Here is a 23850-nt window from a genome sequence, read left to right as displayed (position 1 = left end):
GTCTTGCACTGCAAAGCATGCCCTCCTTGAGTAGCAAAGGCAGAATAGCGTTCCCCACCCTCTACATGTTGGACCGACTATATGAGCAAAGGAAGGCCATAAATTATTTATTGATAATGCAGGCAGACAGGAGAACCCCCCTATGTAACTTCAACTTTAGCCAGTGGCAGTTCATGCGTGACACCTTCTGTTTGCTCAGGCCCTTTGAGAAGGCCTCTTTATTTGTCAGTCTCCTGGCCAGGAGACATGGCTCCTACAATTCATGGCCACCTGAGCCCTGTGGGGGCTGAACTGGAGGCGGACATTCACGCACAAGCAATGTATACAGAAATGGGTGGTTTTATAACACAGTCCTTCCGAGTCTCTTGCGCAAAAGGCCAGATGCATGCTGAGTTGCTTGAGTAGTGACAGTTGTATTATCACTATTTGGCATAGGGATGACTACTGTCTTTCCACCATGTTAGACCCTCGCTGCCGCTCCAAAATGAGGGTATTTTTTCCAACTACTATCGAGAAATCCTATGTAGTCAGTTGGCTGCTGCCTATGTGCGCCATTGCTCATCCTCACAAAGGTCTGAGTGGTGGGGGGTGTCCTCTGTGCTCTCGTTCCACTGCCATGGCTGCTGTAGGGGGGTGGGGTTTCAGGAGCAGTACCAGATCCATCAGCAGAAACTTAAGTCTGGAGTCTCTTATGAGCACTTTTCTTCATCCAACTACTGAAGAAACCACCCACCAGCAGCAGCTAGATATGGAGCAGATCCCATGGACTACTGGGCAGCTAAACTTGATTTGTGGCCGCAATTGGCCAAGTTTGCCCTGGACAAGCTTTCCTGTCCGGCCAGTAGTGTGGCATCAGAGCATGTGTTTAGTTTGGCAGGGGGCATAGTTCCCCCAAGGAGAACTCGCCTTTCCACCAAAAATGTGAAGAGACTGACATTTGTGAAGATGAATCAGGTGTGGATCAGCCAGGATTTTCAATGCCTGATCCATCAGACTCATTCTGGGTACCACACACAAACTTTGTGAAAAGAGACCCCTTTCTTTTGGCCACCTGCTTCAGCTACTATTCTGATGCTGCTACCCACCTGATGCCACACACCTGCTGCCTCTCCTGCCATGTTCTCCTTTTTCCACTCACCATCTTGTGCTGTTACTGCCACTACTATTGCCCCCTACCCTCCCCACTCTGTGACTGGGCCACTGTATTGACTCCTCATGCAGTTGCCACCTCACCATTCTATGACTGGGCCACTGTGTTGACTCTTCATGCAGGTGCCAGTTGCCACCCTTACCACTCTGTGACTGGGCCACTATGTTGACTCCTCAGGAGCTTTCCAACTCACCAGTCTATGACTGGGCCATTGTGTTGACTCCTCATGCAGTTACCACCCTCCCCATAATGAAAGTGGACCACTGTGTTGACTCCTCATGCAGTTGCTACCTCACCACTCTGTAAATGGGCCACTGTGTTGACTCCTCATGCGGTGCCACCCTCTCTACTCTGTGACTAGGCCACTATGTTGACTCCTCATGCAGTTGCCACCCTCCTTTCTCTGTGACTGGACCACTGTGTTGACTCCTCATGCATTTGCCACCCTCCCCATAATGTAACTGTGGCACTGTTTTGACTCCTCATGCAGTTGCTACCTCACCACTCTGTAAAAGTAGGTGTAAATATGGTGTGCGCTGTAATCTGCAACTTTTTAACCCCCCCTATATTGTGGTATAAAAAAAACTGTGGTCGGTTTTTCACAGATGGTTGCTGGAAGATACTGGGTGGACATTCGTCTGTTTTTTTTTTTTTTATGGATTTGAAACACGGATGACATACTGATACCACACTGACTGAAAAAATGGAATAACCAAATACAGTCAGAGTTAATAATAATTCAAAATAGTTGGAAGATTGCTGGTTTTTAGATCACTAATCTGATTGTATTCGTTTTCTGGTAAAACCTGAGTGAGTTTTTTTTTAAATCATTTAATTATCTGCCAATTGAGATGATAGAAAGTGAAACCTGCTTTTAATTGAAGTGCTGAAACAGTAAAAAGATAATGAACTGGAGGGCTTCTGAAGAAACCAGCCCTACTAGTTCTTGACCAATTTAGGGCACATATCAGCGAAACCACAAAAGGAAGTGAAAACTGCTTTAGGGGTAATTCCTGGGGGCTTACCAACCAGCTTCAACCTTTGGATGTTTCTATTAAAAAGACATGTTTTAAAGTTTTCATGCTATTAGTGGCACATTCTTCTATAGCATTTTATGGTACAGTATACTTGCACATGGTTCCACATAAGGTCTGCAAGAAAAACTGAATGGTTTTTAGATCACTAATCTGATTGTATTATTTTTTTTGTAAAACCTGAGTATCAGTTTTTTTTTTTAAATCATTTAATTATCTGCCAATTGAGATGATGCAAAGTGAAACCGGCTTTTAATTGAAGTGCTGAAACAGTAAAAAGATAATGAACATGTATTACAAATATGGCAGATCTTACACTTAGTGATACAAGCATTGTCAATCACTTTAAAAATGAACCCACCTAGGAAAGTTCATTGACTCTTTCTATTAGTCCATTGTATCTTTTGTATCATGAAACCCTTTCAGCATGTCATGTTCTCTAAAATGGCCATAAATATTATATAATTATAGACCTTTACATAGGGCACAATAACCTGAAGATATATGTATGATATATTAAAGGGGTTTTCTGGGCTTTTAAAATTGATGACCTATCCTCAATATCAGATTGGTGGGGGGCACAAATGGCATGAAAATTTTGATTAAAAAGGTTTGGTTCAAACTCACTGGAGGGCTTCTGAAGAAACCAGCCCTACTAGTTCTTGACCAGTTTAGGGCACATATCAGCGAAACCACTTCTCCAGAAAGGATGTACCAGCCGTGTACACGTACAGTCCACCCTCACATTTTTGTAAATATTTTATTAGCTCTTTTCAAGGGATAGCACTGAAGATATGACACTTTGATAGAATGTAAAGTAGTTAGTGTACAGCTTGTATAACAGTGTAAATTTGGTGTGCCCTCAAAATTACTCAACACCGCTGGCAACAAAAGAGAGTACACTCCTAAGTGAAAATGACTAAATTGTGCCTGTGTCAATTTTTTTTTTTTTAATCAGTACACATGATCTCTCCCTGGACTACTTGCCAGCCTCTTACCATGTGATTACGGTCCCATGTTGAATGCACCGGTTTTATGCAATATCTGCATAGTTATATAAGTTCATGTAACATAGTAACATAGTAACATAGTAACATAGTACATAAGGCCGAAAAAAGACATTTGTCCATCCAGTTTGGCCTGTTATCCTGCAAGTTGATCCAGAGGAAGGCAAAAAACCCTGTGAGGTAGAAGACAATTTTCTCCACTTTAGGGGAATAAAAAAATCCTTCCCGACTCCAATCATGCAATCAGAATAACTCCCTGGATCAACGACCCCTCTCTAGTAGCTATAGCCTGTAATATTATTAAGCTCCAGAAATACGTCCAGGCCCCTCTTGAATTCCTTTATTGTACTCACCATCACCACCTCCTCAGGCAGAGAGTTCCATAGTCTCACTGCTCTTACCGTAAAGAATCCTCTTCTATGTTTGTGTCCAAACCTTCTTTCCTCCAGACGCAGAGGATGTCCCCTCGTCACAGTCACAGTCCTGGGGATAAATAGCTGATGGGATAGATCTCTGTACTGACCCCTGATATATTTATACATATTAATTAGATCTCCCCTCAGTCGTCTTTTTTCTAAAGTGAATAACCCTAATTTTGATAATCTTTCAGGGTACTGTAGTTGCCCCATTCCAGTTATTACTTTAGTTGCCCTCCTCTGAAGCCTCTCCAGCTCTGCTATGTCTGCCTTGTTTACAGGAGCCCAGAACTGTACACAGTACTCCATGTGTGGTCTGACTAGTAGACTTTGTAAAGTGGTAGGACTATGTTCATATCACGGGAATCTATGCCCCTTCTGATGCAACCCATTATCTTGTTGGCCTTGGCAGCAGCTGCCTGGCACTGGTTTTTGCAGCTTAGTTTGCTGTTTATTAAAATTCCTAGATCCTTTTCCATGTCAGTGTTACCGAGTGTTTTACCATTTAGTATGTACTGGTGACTTGCATTTTTCCTTCCCATGTGCATAACTTTACATTTATCAGTGTTAAACCTCATCTGCCACTTATCTGCCCAAGCCTCCAATCTATCCAGATCCCTCTGTAGTAGTATACTGTCCTCATCAGTGTAAATTACTTTACACAGTTTAGTGTCATCTGCGAAAATCGATACTTTACTATGCAAGCCTTCTACAAGATCATTAATAAATATATTGAAGAGAATAGGGCCCAATACTGACCCCTGAGGTACTCCACTAGTGACAGTGACCCAATCTGAGTGTGTACCGTTAATAACCACCCTCTGTTTTCTATCACTCAGCCAGTTACTTACCCACATACAGATGTTTTCTGCCAGTCCGAGCATTCTCATTTTATATACTAACCTTTTATGTGGTACAGTGTCAAATGCTTTAGAGAAGTCCAGATATACGACATCCATTGATTCGCCGCTGTCAAGTCTAGAACTTACCTCCTCATAGAAACTGATTAAATTAGTCTGACATGACCGATCCCTCACGAAGCCATGCTGATATGGCGTTATTTGCTTATTTCCGTTGAGATGCTCTAATATAGCATCTCTCAGAAAACCTTCAAACAGTTTACCCACAACAGATGTTAAACTTACCGGCCTATAGTTTCCAGGCTCTGTTTTTGGCCCCTTTTTGAATATTGGCACCACATATGCCACGCGCCAATCATGTGGGACATTCCCTGTCAGTATAGAGTCTGCAAATATCAGAAATAAGGGTCTGGCTATGACATTACTTAATTCCTTTAGGATACGGGGGTGTATGTCATCCGGTCCTGGCGATTTGTCTATTTTAATCTTTTTAAGTCGCTGATGTACTTCTTCCTGGGTCAGACAGGACACTTTTAATGGGGAATTTATTTTTACATTTAGCATTTCATCTGACAGTTTATTTTCCTCAGTGAATACATTGGAGAAAAAAATATTTAACAGCTTTGCTTTCTCCTCGTCGCTCTCTGCGACTCCCCCCTCATTACTCTTTAAAGGGCCAACATCTTCAGATTTATACTTTTTAACATTTATATAATTGAAGAACATTTTAGGGTTAGTTTTACTCTCTTTGGCAATTAATCTCTCGGTCTCTAGTTTGGCCGCTTTTATTTGTTTTTTACATGTTCTATTTTTTTCCTTATAGTTTTTCAGTGCTTCCGTGCTACCCTCCTGTTTTAGTGTTTTATATGCTTTCTTTTTGTCATTTATTGCTTTCTTTACAGTTCTATTTATCCACATTGGTTTCTTTTTGTTCCTTAACCTTTTATTACCATACGGTATGTACCTCTCACAATGAGTTTTTAGGATGTTTTTAAAGATATCCCATTTTGTGTCTGTATTTGTGAGGACTTTGTCCCAGTTAGTTTGGCCTATGGCCTCTCTTAGTTGGCTAAATTTAGCTTTTTTGAAGTTTGGTATTTTTGTTCCTCCCTGTAGAAACGCTCTTTTGAATGATAATTGGAAGGTTATTACTTTATGGTCACTATTTCCCAGGTGTCCACCAACCTGCACGTCTGTTGTTCTGTCAGGTCTATTGGTTAATACTAAGTCCAGTATGGCCGTCCCTCTAGTCGGGTCCTGAACCAGTTGGGAGAGGTAATTTTCTTTGGTTATTGCCACGAACCTGTTTCCCTTATGAGATATACAAGTTTCAGTTTCCCAGTCTATATATGGGTAGTTGAAGTCCCCCATAATAACCACCTCATTATGATTTGCCGCCTTGTCTATCTCGTTTAGTAGTAGATTTTCTGTGGACTCTGGTATATTTGGTGGTTTATAGTAAACTCCTATTAGTAATTTATTATTGTTTTTAGCTCCATGTATCTCTACCCACAGTGACTCCACATGTTCATGTCCCTCACTTATATCTTCTCGGACTGTGGGCTTTAGACAGGACTTTATATAAAGGCAGACCCCTCCCCCTCTCCGGTTTTGACGATCCTTTCTAAACAGACTGTAACCTTGTACATTAACTGCCCAGTCATAGCTATCATCCAGCCATGTCTCAGTTATTCCCACTATGTCATAGTCCTCCTCACACATCACTAATTCCAGTTCACCAGTTTTATTAGTCAGGCTTCTGGCATTAGTATACATACATTTGAGAGGTTTATGTATATTTTTTACCCTACACCTTTCCTTCTGAACTGTTCTAGTCCCTCCTTCCATTCCTCCCCCATTCTTATTACCTTGCCCCTGGTCTCTATCTGCACTATCTTCCCCTCCTATAACGTAATTACCCTCCCCCCAGTCCCTAGTTTAAACACTCCTCCAACCTTCTAGCCATCTTTCTCCCCAGCACAGCTGCCCCTTCCCCATTGAGGTGCAGCCCGTCCCTACGATAGAGCCTGTAGCCGATAGAAAAATCGGCCCAGTTCTCCAGGAACCCAAACCCCTCCTTCCTACACCAGTTCTTGAGCCACTTGTTAATCTCCCTAATCTCCCATTGCCTTTCTTGTGTGGCTCGTGGTACAGGCAGTATTTCGGAAAATACTACCTTTGAGGTCCTTGCCCTCAGCTTTTGACCTAAATCCCTGAAATCATTTTTAAGGACTCTCCACCTACCTCTAACTTTGTCATTGGTTCCGATATGGACCATGACCGCTGGATCATCTCCAGCCCCTCCCAGTAATCTGTCAACCCGATCCGCGATGTGTCGAACTCTAGCGCCAGGAAGACAGCACACTGTTCGGCGATCACGGTCTTTGTGACAGATTTCCCTATCTGTTCCCCTAATAATGGAGTCTCCCACTACCAGTATGTATTTTGCTGTCTTTTGCTACCATGTGGCTAATGGAATCTTGCCTCTGTCCTTGGGAGATAAGTGGATCACTTCTCAATTGTCTCCAGGACAAAAGACTGTGTAGAACCGGTTTTGGACAGAAAAGGCATGAGTACAGCCAGGCCAAAGAGACTTTTACAAACTTTTGAACTCCTGGTCATATTCGTGCCATTTTGGGATCTGTTAAATGTCTATGTGTACTGTAAGTGATGTCTGTCCTATTGTCTCCCCGTGTGTATTTGCGATTTCCCTTTGTCCTAAAAGATAATTGAATTACACCTCGGTTGTCTCCAGGACAGAAGACATTGTGTATTGTCCTGCCTGGGATAATTATGTTGACCATTGTGTACAATAATGATATCACAGGCAGAGGGGAGGATGTTATGTGGGTTGTAACCTTGTGTTATGGGTTAATGTATGTTTATTGTGGGTGTCTCCCTTGCATGGGAGCAGGGGATAAAAGAAATTGTATGTTTGAATGCCTGTGTTGTGCTTCCAGTAAAGTCTTTTCCAGCATTCAGCTTTGGCTCATGTATGGACTTATAGGGCGATACCAGCGATACTGGCGATACCAGTGATACTGGCGATACCAGCAATATAGGGCGATACCATCGATAATAGCGATTTATTGCTCTGTGGATTATTTGGCTGTGCTATTACATGGGAAGAAGGGAATTACTAGACTGTGACACAGATGATACCGTCACAGACGTCATCTGTATTATTTGCGGACAGAAAAATACATATGGTCATGTGCATGAGCCTTACTGTATCACTCCTACAGAAGCTTTTCTGGCATCTAATTCTAGATCCATAGGCATTAATATGGAGCTGGTCCCTGTTTGCAGCTAAAACAACTTCCACTCTTCTGGGAAGACTTCACACAAGATTTTCAAATGTGCTTGTGGGGATTTTTTCCATTTATTCAGAAGAAGATTTGTGAGGTCAGACACTAATGTTGGAAGAGAGGGCCTAGCTAACAATCTGTACTATAGTTCATCCTAAAGGTGTTCGATGGGGTTGAAGTCAGGTCTCTGTGAGAGCCAGTCAAGTTCTTCTACACCAAATTTACTCAACCATACCTTTATGGACCTTGCTTTCTGCACTGGAGCACAATCATGCTGGAACAGAAAAGATCCTTCTCTAAACTGTTCTCACAAAAATGGAAGCATACAATTGTCCAAAATGTCTCGCTATGCTTAAGCATTAAAATTTCCCCTTAACTGGAACAAAGGGGCATAGGCCAAACTGAGACTCATCATCAGACTGCAAGATCGAGAAGCGTTATTGGTCATTTCACAGAACATGTTTCCACTGCTCCAGAGTCCAGTGGCAGTGTGCTTTACACCACTCCATCTGCTAGGCCAGGAAAACTAATGCCATAAAGCTCTTGGCACAGATTTTTTTGTGCTGATGTTAATGCCAGAGGAGGTTTCGAACTTTGAAGAGTATTGATGACTTTTATGCACTATGTGCATCATCACTTAGCAGCCCCGCTCTGTAACTTTACATGGTCTTTACTTTGCGGCTGAGTTTCTGTGGTTTCTACATATATGCATGGACCTTGTAATAATATCATTCACAGTTGATCTTGGATTATCTAGGAGGGATGAAATTTCACAAATTGACATGTAACAATGACATCCTGTTACAGTACCGAACTCATTTTTTGTGAGACCTTCAAAATGACCCATTTTAGTTCCTTCTCAGGTATGTATTGCCTTTAAGGGCTGGGTTATTCTGGTGAGAAGTCGGGGGGGTCAATTGATAAAAGGGGACACAGAGTGTCCTGTAGCTGTCTACAGTGGTTGAGAGTAAGAGGTGCTTACATCACTTTCCTCTTCAGCCTTGACCTAAGGACACATTTGGAGGCTTACTATGTTGGTACCACAGTGTTGGTACCCCTGTTATCAGAAGAAAGCAATGACTAAGATTTATTGAATCTCTGCTTGTTAGTGTAACCGGCATGCTTCATTTCAAGTAAAATGTGAGGTGAACCTGCTCTCTCTGATCTATCTTCTGTTTTCTGGACTCAAGGGTTGAATCACACTCCATCATAAAACCAGCCAGGAAAAGCTCACCACCATGAGGGGCGTTACCATGAAGAAACACTTTCTGTAACTAAATCACTTTTTAGTTCCCACACTGACCACATATCCATGGTGTCCCACTTACCTAAAATATGCCAAAAGATTGTCCTCATGGCTTCCACCAGGCAGCTATTATAGCTATATAAAATTGTAGTCTTCTGCACTTTTCTATACAGAGGACTCCTGCAAAAAGAGTATTACAGTGCAGTGCAGTGTACATAAAAAAAAGGCAACATATGCAACTGTATGCCAATAACGTGGCATACCAGCACATCGAAGGATTCTATCTAAAGTACTCCTGGTGTTCATATCTAATGGAAACTTCATGTAGGATGTGAACTGAGCCTTCACATGGGGAGAGGTAAATAACTCTGTGACACCTCTGGTACTGTAAAAAAAAATTATGATTAATGTACAGGAAAGTAATCTGTCCTTTGCCCCAGGTTCTGTAATACAATTAGATCTTTGGCGCATCCTGTAAAAATCAGCATAGTATGATGGCAGCTTCACATTGTGCTTACTAAATGGGAATACCGAACAAAAACAGTAACATTAGTCACTGAGAAAAACAATATAGGAAATACAGTGTGGAATATACAGTATAGTACTGCTCAGTAGTGAAAAGTGCAGAAATAAAACAGCTATAAACACTATATCACCCATTTTATATTATACTGTTAGATCCCATTAAGTATTGTAAACTAGTTTTGTACTTAGGGGTGTACTGTAGCAAGTAACCATGGGGCCCAAAACAAAATTTTGAATGTGACAGTACAAGGATAATGCATACAGAGATGTACCCCTGTGTATATAGGATCTTAAAGGGGTTAGCCAATATATCAGTACTTTACACAACATTGTTGGAGGCAGGGTAAAAAAAGAGATTCTAAATATACTTTATTTAAAAAATCTGTCTGGTAATCTTTTTATAGTAACATGGCTGCAAGCGAAATGGAGGAGCTTTAGAGAAACTTGTCCATGCCTTTATTGTAACTGCACATGCACTGCTTTTCCTAATTTGCCTAAGAGCAGCGCATGTCCAGTCTGCCCCCGGCGATCGCTCTGATTGGCTAGTTTGTACAGACTAGTCAATCCCGCGATCCTAATGCCGGCTGAAAGGTTCTGATCCCCACAGTCCGTGACTGTGGGGATCAAAACCTTCTAAAATGTGTGTATATACAGTTGCAAGAAAAAGTATGTGAACCCTTTGGAATGATATGGATTTCTGCACAAATTGGTCATAAAATGTGATCTGATCTTCATCTAAGTCACAACAATAAAAATCACAGTCTGCTTAAACTAATAACACACAAAGAATTAAATGTTACCATGTTTTTATTGAACACACCATGTAAACATTCACAGTGCAGGTGGATAAAGTATGTGAACCCCTAGACTAATGACATCTCCAAGAGCTAATTGGAGTGAGGTGTCAGCCAACTGGAGTCCAATCAATGAGATGAGATTGGAGATGTTGGTTACAGCTGCCCTGCCCTATAAAAAACACACACTAGTTCTGGGTTTGCTTTTCACAAGAAGCATTGCCTGATGTGAATGATGCCTTGCACGAAAGAGCTCTCAGAAGACCTATGATTAAGAATTGTTGACTTGCATAAAGCTGGAAAGGGTTAAAAAGTATTTCCAAAAGCCTTGTCTATAAATGGAGAAAGTTCAGCACTGCTGATGCTCTGCCTAGGAGTGGCCGTCCTGTAAAGATGACTGCAAGAGCACAGTGCAGACTGCTTAATGAGGTGAAGAAGAATCCTAGAGTGTCAGCTAAAGACTTACAAAAGTCTCTAGCATATGCTAACATCCATGTTAGCGAATCTACGATACGTAAAACACTAAACAAGAATGGATTTCATGGGAGGATACCACAGATGAAGCCACTGCTGTCCAAAAAAAACATTGCTGCACGTTTACAGTTTGCACAAGAGCACCTGGATGTTCCACAGCAGTACTGGCAAAATATTCTGTGGACAGATGAAACCAAAGTTGAGTTGTTTGGAAGAAACACACAACACTATGTGTGGAGAAAACGAGGCACAGCACACCAACATTAAAACCTCATCCCAACTGTGAAGTATGGTGGTGGGGGCATCATGGTTTGGGGTTGCTTTGCTGCATCAGGGCCTGGACGGATTGCTATCATCAAAGGAAAAATTAATTCCCAAGTTTATCAAGACATTTTGCAGGAGAACTTAAAGAGGACCTTTCATCGGGCAAAACATTGTGAACTAAGTGTCATGATCTCACTGAGCTTACTATTATCCCTGGGCGCCGCTCCGTTCTCCTGCTATGCTTGGTTATAATTGGCGGAGACTTAGGGGATTTGGTTATAGTAGGAGGAGACTGCCCTTGTTCTCCTGGGCGTCACCTTCTCCCAGGCTGTAGCGCTGGCCAATCGCAGTGCAGAGCTCACAGCCTGGGAGGTTTTTTTTCTCCCAGGCTGTGAGCTCTGCGCTGCGATTGGCCAGCGCTACAGCCTGGTGGAAGGAGATGCCCAGGAGAACAAGGACAGTCTCCTCCTACTATAACCAAGTGACCAAACATACCGGAGGGCATAGCAGGAGAACGGAGCGGTGCCCAGGGATAATAGTAAGTGCAGTGAGATCCCTGGGCGCCGCTGTACAGATCATGACACTTAGTTCACAATGTTTTGCCAGATGAAAGGTCCTTTTTAAGGCCATCTGTCCACCAGCTGAAGCTCAACAGAAGATGGGTGTTGCAACAGGACAAGGACCCAAAGCATAGAAGTAAATCAACAACAGAATGGCTTAAACAGAAGAAAATACGCCTTCTGGAGTGGCCCAGTCAGAGTCCTGACCTCAACCCGATTGAGATGCTGTGGCATGACCTCAAGAAAGCGATTCACACCAGACATCCCAAGAATATTGCTGAACTGAAACAGTTCTGTAAAGAGGAATGGTCAAGAATTACTTCTGACCGTTGTGCACGTATGATCTGCTACTACAGGAAACGTTTGGTTGAAGTTATTGCTGCCAAAGGAGGTTCAACCAGTTATTAAATCCAAGGGTTCACATACTTTTTCCACCTGCACTGTGAATGTTTACATGGTGTGTTCAATAAAAACATGGTAACATTTAATTCTTTGTGTGTTATTAGTTTAATCAGACTGTGATTGTCTATTGTTGTGTCTTAGATGAAGATCAGATAACATTTTATGAGCAATTTGTGCAGAAATCCATATAATTCCAAAGGGTTCGCATACTTTTTGTTGCAACTGCATAATATCCCCCCCCATGGGCCCCAGCCCCAAATGTGCCACCCTAATTTCAGGATGGCCGGCGGCAGCGCTGCTGATTCCCCTCCCCCTCCTGCCTTGATCTATTTCAGGATGGCAGAGTGTCAGCTATAATATACAGCTCATACTCTGCTTGAAACGTCGTGTTGGCACTGATGTCGGTCGTTTAACCACATCCATGCTGCGGTCCATAGGGACCGCTGTATCAAAGGGGTTAAGAGATGGAGGGAGCTCTCTCCCTCTTCCATCGGGCTGCTGCTGTGCTGTGGCAGCTGCCCGATGATTGGTTAACAGAGGCAGCGTCCCAATGGTTACCATGGCAACCGGACGCCTTCACAGGCATCTGGCTTGCCTTGGTATAGCTGATCAGGCTCCTGCTAAAGGCAGGAGCCTGATCAGGCTTACTGTGAGTGACAATGCACTGCAGTACAATATACAGTGTACTGCAGTGTATTGTAAACCATCAAACCCACTGAATGTTCAAGAACCAAGTGGATCTGGGTAAAAAAAAAAAAGTAAAAAAAATAATAAATAAAATTTTTTCTTATAGCTAGAGTTGAGTGGACACCTGGAAGTTCGGGTTCGACGGGTTCGGCCGAACTTCGCAAAAAAGTTCAAGTTCAGGACCCGAACTTGACTCTGAACCCCATTGAAGTCAATGGGGACCCAATCTTTGGAGCACTAAAGTGTCTCTAAAAAAGTAATGGAAAGGGCTAGAGGGCTGCGGTTAAGAGAATGGCAAGTGCTCTGCAAACAAATGTGGATAGGGAAATTACTTAAAATAACATAAAATACGTAAAAAAAATATTTAAAAAATCTTGATCTAGGAGGAGGAGGTCCATATGGAGTCGGAGGTTGAGGAGGATGTGGCGGTGTAGGTGGAAGCGGCGGTGGAGGAGCCAACACTGGTTTTTGTTTTTTATTTTATTTAATTTTTATATATATATATATATATATTAATTTTTTTAAATTAGGGTACACCCCAAAACATTGGGAAATATAACCTGTGATAACCCCCTCCAGTCGTGCTAAACACACTTTCAGACAATACACTGGCTGCAGGGTAGGCTAGCACCTCCAAGGTGAAAAGGGCAAGCTCAGGCCATATGCCCAATTTGGAGACCCAGAAGTTGAAGGGGGCAGATCTATCAGTCAGTACGTGTAGGCGTGTGCACACATACTGCTCCACCATGTCGCATGTCCCTGTGACGTCCACGATCCAATTGGATATTTTCTCTATCAACTTTCAATGTTCTTTTATGCGCCTACCATGGTGATCAAGGGTGGCGGGCAATCAGGGTTCCAGGCCAGAGAGGAAGCCTGAGAAAGGGAGGTCAATGGCTGCAATGGATGAAGCGGAAGTGTGGGACAAGTTATTAAAGCAGAAGGATCGAATGAAAGGGCCAATTAAAGACGAATTTTAGAATTTTAAGTCCCTGTCACCTATGCAGAGTATTCGTTTTTCATCTCCAGAAATGAGTTAATGTCACCCATCAATGGAACTGATTATTTTTAAAAATTTTGGTCCCTGTCACCTATGCAGAGCAGGGGTTTATTTTATTTTAAAATGTCAACCCAAAAATGTAACTTTATTAACCTGTCTACTAGGTAGAGCAGGGGTCTTTCACAGCCAAAAATTGTTGAATGTCACCCGAAAATGTAACAGACAAATTAGTGATTTTTTTTTTTACCTGTCTACTAGGTAGAGCAGTGGTATATCACACCCAAAAATTTGTGAATTTCACCCGAAAATGTAACAGTCAAACTAGTGAATTTTTTTTACATGTCTACTAGGTAAAGCATGGGTATATCACACCCAAAAATTGGTGAATTTCATCTGAAAATGTAACAGACAAATTAGTGTTTTTTTTTTTTACCTGTCTACTAGGTAAAAAAATACCTCTAGAGGGGCATTATTCCATGAGGCTTGTGTATACAAGTATTCCCCTCATTTCCTATCGAGGATGAAAGCTTCACCACTAAGTGGGAAGAGATTTGCAACAACAGCTCCTTTAAATTTATGGAGCTCCTCATAGGATTAAATAAGAGAAACTTAGAACAAATAGACCAAGAGGTAGAGCAATTACAGACACGACTTGCTAGTGTTGGGACCCTGGAAATGCTGAAACAAGTCCAGAACACAATGGAAGTCAAGTATTCCGAATGGGAAAAAGAGATACAAGACTTCAAAATAAAGAAATTCACTCGTGATCAAAATGATTCACAACAGAAGAGGGTATATAGATGGAGAGGTACAAATATGTGCAGACCACAGAGTAGATCTTCTTCTGTATCATCAGTATCCTCACAGAATGAAGCTCAATCCAATGTATCTCAATCTACACGGTTTGGTCAGAGTAAGAGAAAAATGGATAATGGACCAGGACCTGGAAAGAAACTCTCAGATATAGACGTTTCACTTCTGGAGCGTGGTTTGTCCTATGTACCCAGCTCTCGCTTTGACCCTTTCATCGCTGTCAAGGATTTACACATGTATGGACGATCCTTGATGATGAAGCGATGGCACCATAAAGAGACAGAGATAGATATTTTTGATACCAGTAGGAAGCAACAGGCCCTCCAAATCTTGGAGGAACTACGGCGGGAACAGGAGGACACACCTACTCTTGATGTGCCCTCTGTTCTACGCAAGAAATCTACAAAATTTCCCCCTCTGTCATTGTGTCCAGCGGTGGACCTATTTGTTAAATTGGTCACCAGGGACTTCAAAGACATACCGATGTCAGTATGTCACAATAACCCTACACCAGGAGAGCGACAAAGTCTTAGGAAGTTGAAAAAACTGCCAGATGTGGTATACAAACGGGCAGACAAAGGGGGAAACCTAGTAATATGGCCCAGGGAGATGTATTTAAAAGAGGCATATAGGCAATTAAAGAACAAGACATGTTACTAGAAACTAACCTTTAATCCCCTCTCTTTTAGAAATGATTTGTCAAAAATACTGGATAAGGCCTTGGAATCAGACATCATATCCAAACAATTATATCAAGCCTTGATTGTCCAGGAACCAATGATACCGACGTTATATCTACTACCAAAAATTCACAAAGATGCGTCAGTTCCTCTAGGTAGGCCTATTATTTCGGTCCAGGGTAGTTTGGTAGAGAATATCTGTAGGTTCCTGGACTTTCACTTGAAGTCTCTGGTGACAAATCTTCTATCCTATATCAGGGATACATCCGATTTGTTGCTGAAACTACAGGGAATATGTCTTTATAATGACACCCTCTTAGTAACTTGTGATGTAGAATCCTTGTATACCAGCATCAGACATAGAGATGGACTTCAGGCCGTTGAGTTTTTCTTGAGGGCCAATAATGTGGACAGCAACACGAGGGCCCTTCTGTTGCAACTTTTGAAGTTTGTACTCACTAAGAACTTTTTTACTTTTAATGGTTCCTTTTTCCTACAGTTCCAGGGAACAGCAATGGGGGCGGCATGTGCGCCCTCATATGCCAACCTGTTCCTGGGGCTGTGGGAGAGAGACCTGTTCATGTCAGACGGACACGTCGTCATAGACCGTGCCATTTTTGGTGCGCGGTACATTGACAACGTCTTTTTAGTCTGGCAGGGAACTGAAGAACAGTTGAGGGATTTCTTCATGGCCCTTAATGAAAACTCTCGGAACATCAAACTCTCATATATATGCCATTGAGATAAAAAAAAAATTTGGGATGTGACACTATCTAAAGATAGTAATGGATACATACAAACTAATGTCTACAGAAAGGACACTGCAGTCAACTCGTACTTACACGCCTCTTCCTTACACCCTAGAAACACCATAAAGGCTATCCCCACTGGACAATTCCTATGTATACGGAGGATCTACTCAGATGACAACACGTTTGAAAAACAGGTAACTGATTTGACGAATCGTTTTTTGAAAAGGGGATACAGTCGCAGGTCTATTAAGAAGGCGTACTATAGAGCAAGGTCACAGAAACAATCTGACCTGTTACAGTCGAAGGAAAATAAGGCTACGGATACAAAAACTAGGTACGTCACCACATACCATTCTGGCCAGACATTGGTATGTGCTCCAAACGGAGCAGGTTTTGGATAAACTTGTGCCCATGTACCTCTCCATTACTGCTCGCAGAGCGGACACGTTATGTTTAAATTTGGTAAAGAGTTATCTTGAACCCAAGCTTCCACAGATTTTCTCTTGGGATAGGGGCCTACAATGGGGTTTTAAACCCTGTGGGAAATGTGTAGCGTGCCCAAATATGGAAAGAGCTAATGAATTTGTGGACTCAGGAGGCATGAAGAAGTTCAAAATCACACTGTATCACTTGCTCTACTTCCAGAGTGATAAACTATGCCACATGCCTGTGTCTAAAGATTTATATTGGACTCACGACCCGTGAACTTAAGGTTCGGGTACTGGAGCATGTAAGGGACATTATTGCAGCAGAAAAGATAGAGGAATGGGAGGACCTTAAACCCATTGCAAAACACTTTAGGATGTGCCATGCGTGCAATCCAAGTTTTTTGAAAGTGAGGGGAATAGATTGTATTTGGACAGATCTTCGAGCAGGTGATATATCTAAAAGATTGGCTCAAAAAGAGAGCCGATGGATTTAGACCTTGGGGACCATTCGTCCTGCAGGTCTGAATGATAATTTGGACTTTTCTGCGTTTCTCTAATCATCAGGACTGTCGGGGGGTAATTATTCAATTAAGAATGATTAATTATGGTCATAAAAATAATTAACCATAAAAAAATAAAATTTATAAAATTTGTCATAAATTCTTAAAATCATGACCTGGTGAATTGTAGACAACCTAATTGATACAATTCACATCTGAGTCCAACTATTTCCTCAGATAAATAAGTTCTTTTTGACGTGAGATGACGTTAATGATAAAATGTAGTTCTGCATTTACAATAATACACAGGTATTATAAAAATATGCAGATTTATTGGTTACAAGGTTATAAACATATATAAGTAAATAAACACAATGATACATGCAAATGAATATATATAGCGTTAATATAAAGCATTACAAGCTTAACAATACATGTGAGTGGCAATAACTTGTCACATTATAACCAAGCTATTATTAGGTTAGGATATCAAAATATGAACATAAGTTATATACATTACTTCTGTTCAGAGAAAACCTCATGATGATATCAAGATGGGCATGTCTAATCCTAGACATCATTATAGAATGCTAAATACATTCTGCCCCCCCCCCCCCCTAACCAACTACACATCACAAGACTTCAAGATGGGCAAGTCCATTCAAGGATATAAATTAGAAGAGATAACTGTATCCTTCCGCCCCATCCTGGACTATTTACACATATATAACTTTGGTAAGAATATTAAGACAAATAACGGGGATCTAGGATCTTGCTAGACCATATCTTAAATGGGAAGGACTTGAAATAAGTCTTTCCTGTGGGAATCCATCACTTAGCTTGGCGAAGAATGTTCTATCAATATATATATATATATATATATATATATATATATATATATAAAATCATTTAATGCTTTGCTAGATTATGAGTCTTGATTCTTCTGCAGGTAGAATGAAGCCTCACAATATCCTAAGACTACATCTCAATATGGAAATGATCAATTAATTTAATCATTTATTTATTCGCCTATCTAGATGGTATAATTTCACCCACACTATCAAATTAGTCTTAATAAAATGAAATATCATTTTCTGTGTCTCTTACCAAGTCCTAGTAGGAATCTCACTTCTGTTCCTAGGAAAGCTGGGTGGTCCATCATAGCGCATCTCACCATGGCTTTCATCTTGATAGACCCCTCTGGAGAGCTTTACTTGTTTTCTCCTCCCTCCTTTCTCTTTCTCCGTACACGAGTAATTATTCCCCCCCTTAACTAAGAATCATCCCCTTTAGATTAGGGATTCCCAATCAGGTAAGGTGGGTGTATTCGCATGCTAATAACATCATGATGTCATATCAACTCCTAATATGGTATACACTGCGTGCAGAATTATTAGGCAAATTAGTATTTTGACCACATCATCCTCTTTATGCATGTTGTCTTACTCCAAGCTGTATAGGCTCGAAAGCCTACTGCCAATTAAGCATATTAGGTGATGTGCATCTCTGTAATGAGAAGGGGTGTGGTCTAATGACATCAACACCCTATATTAGGTGTGCATAATTATTAGGCAACTTCCTTTCCTTTGGCAAAATGGGTCAAAAGAAGGACTTGACAGGCTCAGAAAAGTCAAAAATAGTGAGATATCTTGCAGAGGGATGCAGCACTCTTAAAATTGCAAAGCTTCTGAAGCGTGATCATCGAACAATCAAGCGTTTCATTCAAAATAGTCAACAGGGTCGCAAGAAGCGTGTGGAAAAACCAAGGCGCAAAATAACTGCCCATGAACTGAGAAAAGCCAAGCGTGCAGCTGCCAAGATGCCACTTGCCACCAGTTTGGCCATATTTCAGAGCTGCAACATCACTGGAGTGCCCAAAAGCACAAGGTGTGCAATACTCAGAGACATGGCCAAGGTAAGAAAGGCTGAAAGACGACCACCACTGAACAAGACACACAAGCTGAAACGTCAAGACTGGGCCAAGAAATATCTCAAGACAGATTTTTCTAAGGTTTTATGGACTGATGAAATGAGAGTGAGTCTTGATGGGCCAGATGGATGGGCCCGTGGCTGGATTGGTAAAGGGCAGAGAGCTCCAGTCCGACTCAGACGCCAGCAAGGTGGAGGTGGAGTACTGGTTTGGGCTGGTATCATCAAAGATGAGCTTGTGGGGCCTTTTCGGGTTGAGGATGGAGTCAAGCTCAACTCCCAGTCCTACTGCCAGTTTCTGGAAGACACCTTCTTCAAGCAGTGGTACAGGAAGAAGTCTGCATCCTTCAAGAAAAACATGATTTTCATGCAGGACAATGCTCCATCACACGCGTCCAAGTACTCCACAGCGTGGCTGGCAAGCAAGGGTATAAAAGAAGAAAATCTAATGACATGGCCTCCTTGTTCACCTGATCTGAACCCCATTGAGAACCTGTGGTCCATCATCAAATGTGAGATTTACAAGGAGGGAAAACAGTACACCTCTCTGAACAGTGTCTGGGAGACTGTGGTTGCTGCTGCACGCGATGTTGATGGTGAACAGATCAAAACACTGACAGAATCCATGGATGGCAGGCTTTTGAGTGTCCTTGCAAAGAAAGGTGGCTATATTGGTCACTGATTTGTTTTTGTTTTGTTTTTGAATGTCAGAAATGTATATTTGTGAATGTTGAGATGTTATATTGGTTTCACTGGTAAAAATAAATAATTGAAATGGGTATATATTTGTTTTTTGTTAAGTTGCCTAATAATTCTGCACAGTAATAGTCACCTGCACACACAGATATCCCCCTAAAATAGCTAAAACTAAAAACAAACTAAAAACTACTTCCAAAAATATTCAGCTTTGATATTAATGAGTTTTTTGGGTTCATTGAGAACATGGTTGTTGTTCAATAATAAAATTAATCCTCAAAAATACAACTTGCCTAATAATTCTGCACTCCCTGTAGAACAAATAATGAAATAATATAATATTGTCAATCTGCCTCCAGATGGCACTGCGGTACTGTAGATGAACATCACAACTTTTAAGCATTAAAATTAAATATCTAATAATACGTTCACATGACCTTCTTGACCTTTTTTTTAAATAAATCATTGAGGAAGGTCTTTTCCTGACACTTTTATTTACATATATCCTGGACTTGTTGGAGTTGACTGTCTTCTCCTATCTTTTTTAAATATAGTTTGACTTGATGAAAATTTTATATAGCGGCTTTGATGCTTGGCATCGGAACTTGTACATTTCACTTATCTACATCCATGAATAACTATTGTTTTGAAATAGCATGTTTATATCCCAGAAATCCAATTAACATAAACTCACTTGTTTCTGTACCTTCTACAATAACTTCTAAATGGTAAATACATGGTATGACATATATATAAATCGATACATTGTTACACATAGATAACACATTATATGAATTATTGATTAACATGTGTTGTAAACTAAATATACCATACAGAGATATATATATATAATATAATTATGAATATATAAATTGAACCTCATACAGCAGGTGTGCCTTAAGGATATGAGTCCTTATCAAGTAACCTTGTTCCCTCCAGACAGACATGTCTTAGGGAGTTGACTTACTCCTTACAGATGGTCCCATATCTTTAGCAATAACTTTTAAATACAATGTCCGTTTATGTTCACAATATTTTTTTTTTTAATATAAACTGAACTTGCCATGAACTCATCTTGGCTTCCTCAGCCACATAATAAAACTTTGGTTCAGGCTGATTTTATTCTTAAAGGCAATGAGATGAGCATTCATTTTGATTATAATGTCATTAGATAATATTGTATACGTATGAAAATGCACAACAGGACCACCTACTGTGGATCCATTGTTTTTAATTTGGATTATTATTTTTAATATGTCTTTGTTTCCTTCCTTTTTTCGTCTCCCCTACAAGTTGCATTAGCCCTGGGATGGTTCGGTTTATCTTGGTTGGACCTTTTCTGTCTTTTTGGCACAGTCTTCGTCAGGGGGATTATCTCAAGTGTGCACACTTATGTTATTTTCTCTATAGAGGATGTTATATACATTTTGGCTAGATAAGATAGGGACATAGGAGACTAGGGACCATCGGTTTTCCTCATTAAGTCACATTGGATGAGGGCCGGTTGCTACACGCAGTTGTATATGCCTTTTCTAGTAATTATTTTGGGTGAGGATTGGCGATTACACGCATTTGGTTTGGGCGGATATTTCCTTCTTTAGGTCGCCCTCTCTCCCTCCCCCCTCCTTTCTCCCTGGCCTTCCCTCCCCCCCCTCTCCCCTCCCTCTCCCCCATCCATTTCTTCTCCTTCCCCTTCCTTCACACCACTCATCCATGCATTTAGTATAATTTCACATCCTCATGGGTTGGTGTTCAGCTCCTGATCCATCATCATTATTATTTTAATAATTTTTTTAGTTTCAATCAGCATCACTTCAGTGTTTTAATTGCCCATATCACCTTACACACTTTATTCAGTTCACATGCATTTATACACTGCGTGCAGAATTATTAGGCAAATGAGTATTTTGACCACATCATCCTCTTTATGCATGTTGTCTTACTCCAAGCTGTATAGGCTCGAAAGCCTACTACCAATTAAGCATATTAGGTGATGTGCATCTCTGTAATGAGAAGGGGTGTGGTCTAATGACATCAACACCCTATATTAGGTGTGCATAATTATTAGGCAACTTCCTTTCCTTTGGCAAAATGGGTCAAAAGAAGGACTTGACAGGCTCAGAAAAGTCAAAAATAGTGAGATATCTTGCAGAGGAATGCAGCACTCTTAAAATTGCAAAGCTTCTGAAGCGTGATCATCGAACAATCAAGCGTTTCATTCAAAATAGTCAACAGGGTCGCAAGAAGCGTGTGGAAAAACCAAGGCGCAAAATAACTGCCCATGAACTGAGAAAAGTCAAGCGTGCAGCTGCCAAGATGCCACTTGCCACCAGTTTGGCCATATTTCAGAGCTGCAACATCACTGGAGTGCCCAAAAGCACAAGGTGTGCAATACTCAGAGACATGGCCAAGGTAAGAAAGGCTGAAAGACGACCACCACTGAACAAGACACACAAGCTGAAACGTCAAGACTGGGCCAAGAAATATCTCAAGACTGATTTTTCTAAGGTTTTATGGACTGATGAAATGAGAGTGAGTCTTGATGGGCCAGATGGATGGGCCCGTGGCTGGATTGGTAAAGGGCAGAAAGCTCCAGTCCAACTCAGACGCCAGCAAGGTGGAGGTGGAGTACTGGTTTGGGCTGGTATCATCAAAGATGAGCTTGTGGGGCCTTTTCGGGTTGAGGATGGAGTCAAGCTCAACTCCCAGTCCTACTGCCAGTTTCTGGTAGACACCTTCTTCAAGCAGTGGTACAGGAAGAAGTCTGCATCCTTCAAGAAAAACATGATTTTCATGCAGGACAATGCTCCATCACACGCGTCCAAGTACTCCACAGCGTGGCTGGCAAGAAAGGGTATAAAAGAAGAAAATCTAATGACATGGCCTCCTTGTTCACCTGATCTGAACCCCATTGAGAACCTGTGGTCCATCATCAAATGTGAGATTTACAAGGAGGGAAAACAGTACACCTCTCTGAACAGTGTCTGGGAGGCTGTGGTTGCTGCTGCACGCAATGTTGATGGTGAACAGATCAAAACACTGACAGAATCCATGGATGGCAGGCTTTTGAGTGTCCTTGCAAAGAAAGGTGGCTATATTGGTCACTGATTTGTTTTTGTTTTGTTTTTGAATGTCAGAAATGTATATTTGTGAATGTTGAGATGTTATATTGGTTTCACTGGTAAAAATAAATAATTGAAATGGGTATATATTTGTTTTTTGTTAAGTTGCCTAATAATTATGCACAGTAATAGTCACCTGCACACACAGATATCCCCCTAAAATAGCTAAAACTAAAAACTACTTTCAAAAATATTCAGCTTTGATATTAATGAGTTTTTTGGGTTCATTGAGAACATGGTTGTTGTTCAATAATAAAATTAATCCTCAAAAATACAACTTGCCTAATAATTCTGCACTCCCTGTAGTTCCCTATTATATGGGATCCTTACATCACCATCGGAGTCACGTTATACCTATTATATTGTTCATATTAACTCACTATGGAGGATATTATCCCTAGTCTTCCTTATCATTATATATGCACATATTTTTACAAATTTTCCATTGAAATATGTTTTTTTTTTGCACCAATCAATTGTTATATTTTATTATGAAATGTATTTTTTATGCACTCTATATTCATTTATTTTTTATTTTTATTTATTTATTTACACCATATGCAATCATGTACCATGAAGTTCTTTTATAATCATGTATTGTGTGATTTTTTACAATATGTTGACTATATATATTTGAATATTAATTGATGAACAGAATGAACATGTATATATTTAATTGTGCATTATGCTATTTTATATGTTGCTGCTATGCACATACTGTACTATTTTACACACTGTTGCTATCATGTATAGAAGATATATTGTGTGACTTATATATGAAATTAATACTGATGTATTCCATGATATTGGTTTTTATGTTTTATGACTAATGTACAGTACACATCGTAATCATGTATAACTATGTATTAATGAGAGGTAGCGCACATGAGACATCCTTTATGTAAGTACTATGGAGCACTAGTTCGATCTGATTTTTTTCCCCTGTGATATGTGCAGATGATGCACAAGACGGTATGTGACACCTCCCACCTGGCGTCTTGACGTCGGCCAGCCGCATGACGTGAGACGTCACGTGTCATGGGCAGTACGAAGTGACGCCGGCTGGCAGGGCTGGACTGGGACAAAAAATAGGCCTGGCCATTTTTGACTGAGCAGCCCAATCACATGACCCCCAACAGGCCCCACCCCCTTGCAGTCTAGGGGCGGAGCCAAAACCGGAAGCACTATTGAGAGGCAGGGCCA

The 23850-nt window shown here is 41.0% G+C and overlaps 1 long non-coding RNA gene across 1 annotated transcript; it reads right to left on the bottom strand.

Moving 5' to 3' along the window:
• Positions 1–835: 835 nt before the first annotated feature.
• On the bottom strand, positions 836–21242 carry LOC121001748. The gene is made up of 3 exons (XR_005779128.1): positions 21233–21242; positions 8178–8182; positions 836–994 (listed from the first exon to the last, which is right to left on the bottom strand). It is a non-coding gene; the product is annotated as an uncharacterized LOC121001748 (long non-coding RNA).
• Between the last annotated feature and the right edge of the window lie 2608 nt (positions 21243–23850).

Source organism: Bufo bufo, chromosome 5, assembly GCF_905171765.1.
Source record: "Bufo bufo chromosome 5, aBufBuf1.1, whole genome shotgun sequence".
NCBI lineage: Eukaryota > Metazoa > Chordata > Amphibia > Anura > Bufonidae > Bufo > Bufo bufo.
The sequence above is the reverse complement of the archived record's forward strand: the minus strand, read 5'-3'. Positions and strand labels throughout refer to the sequence as shown.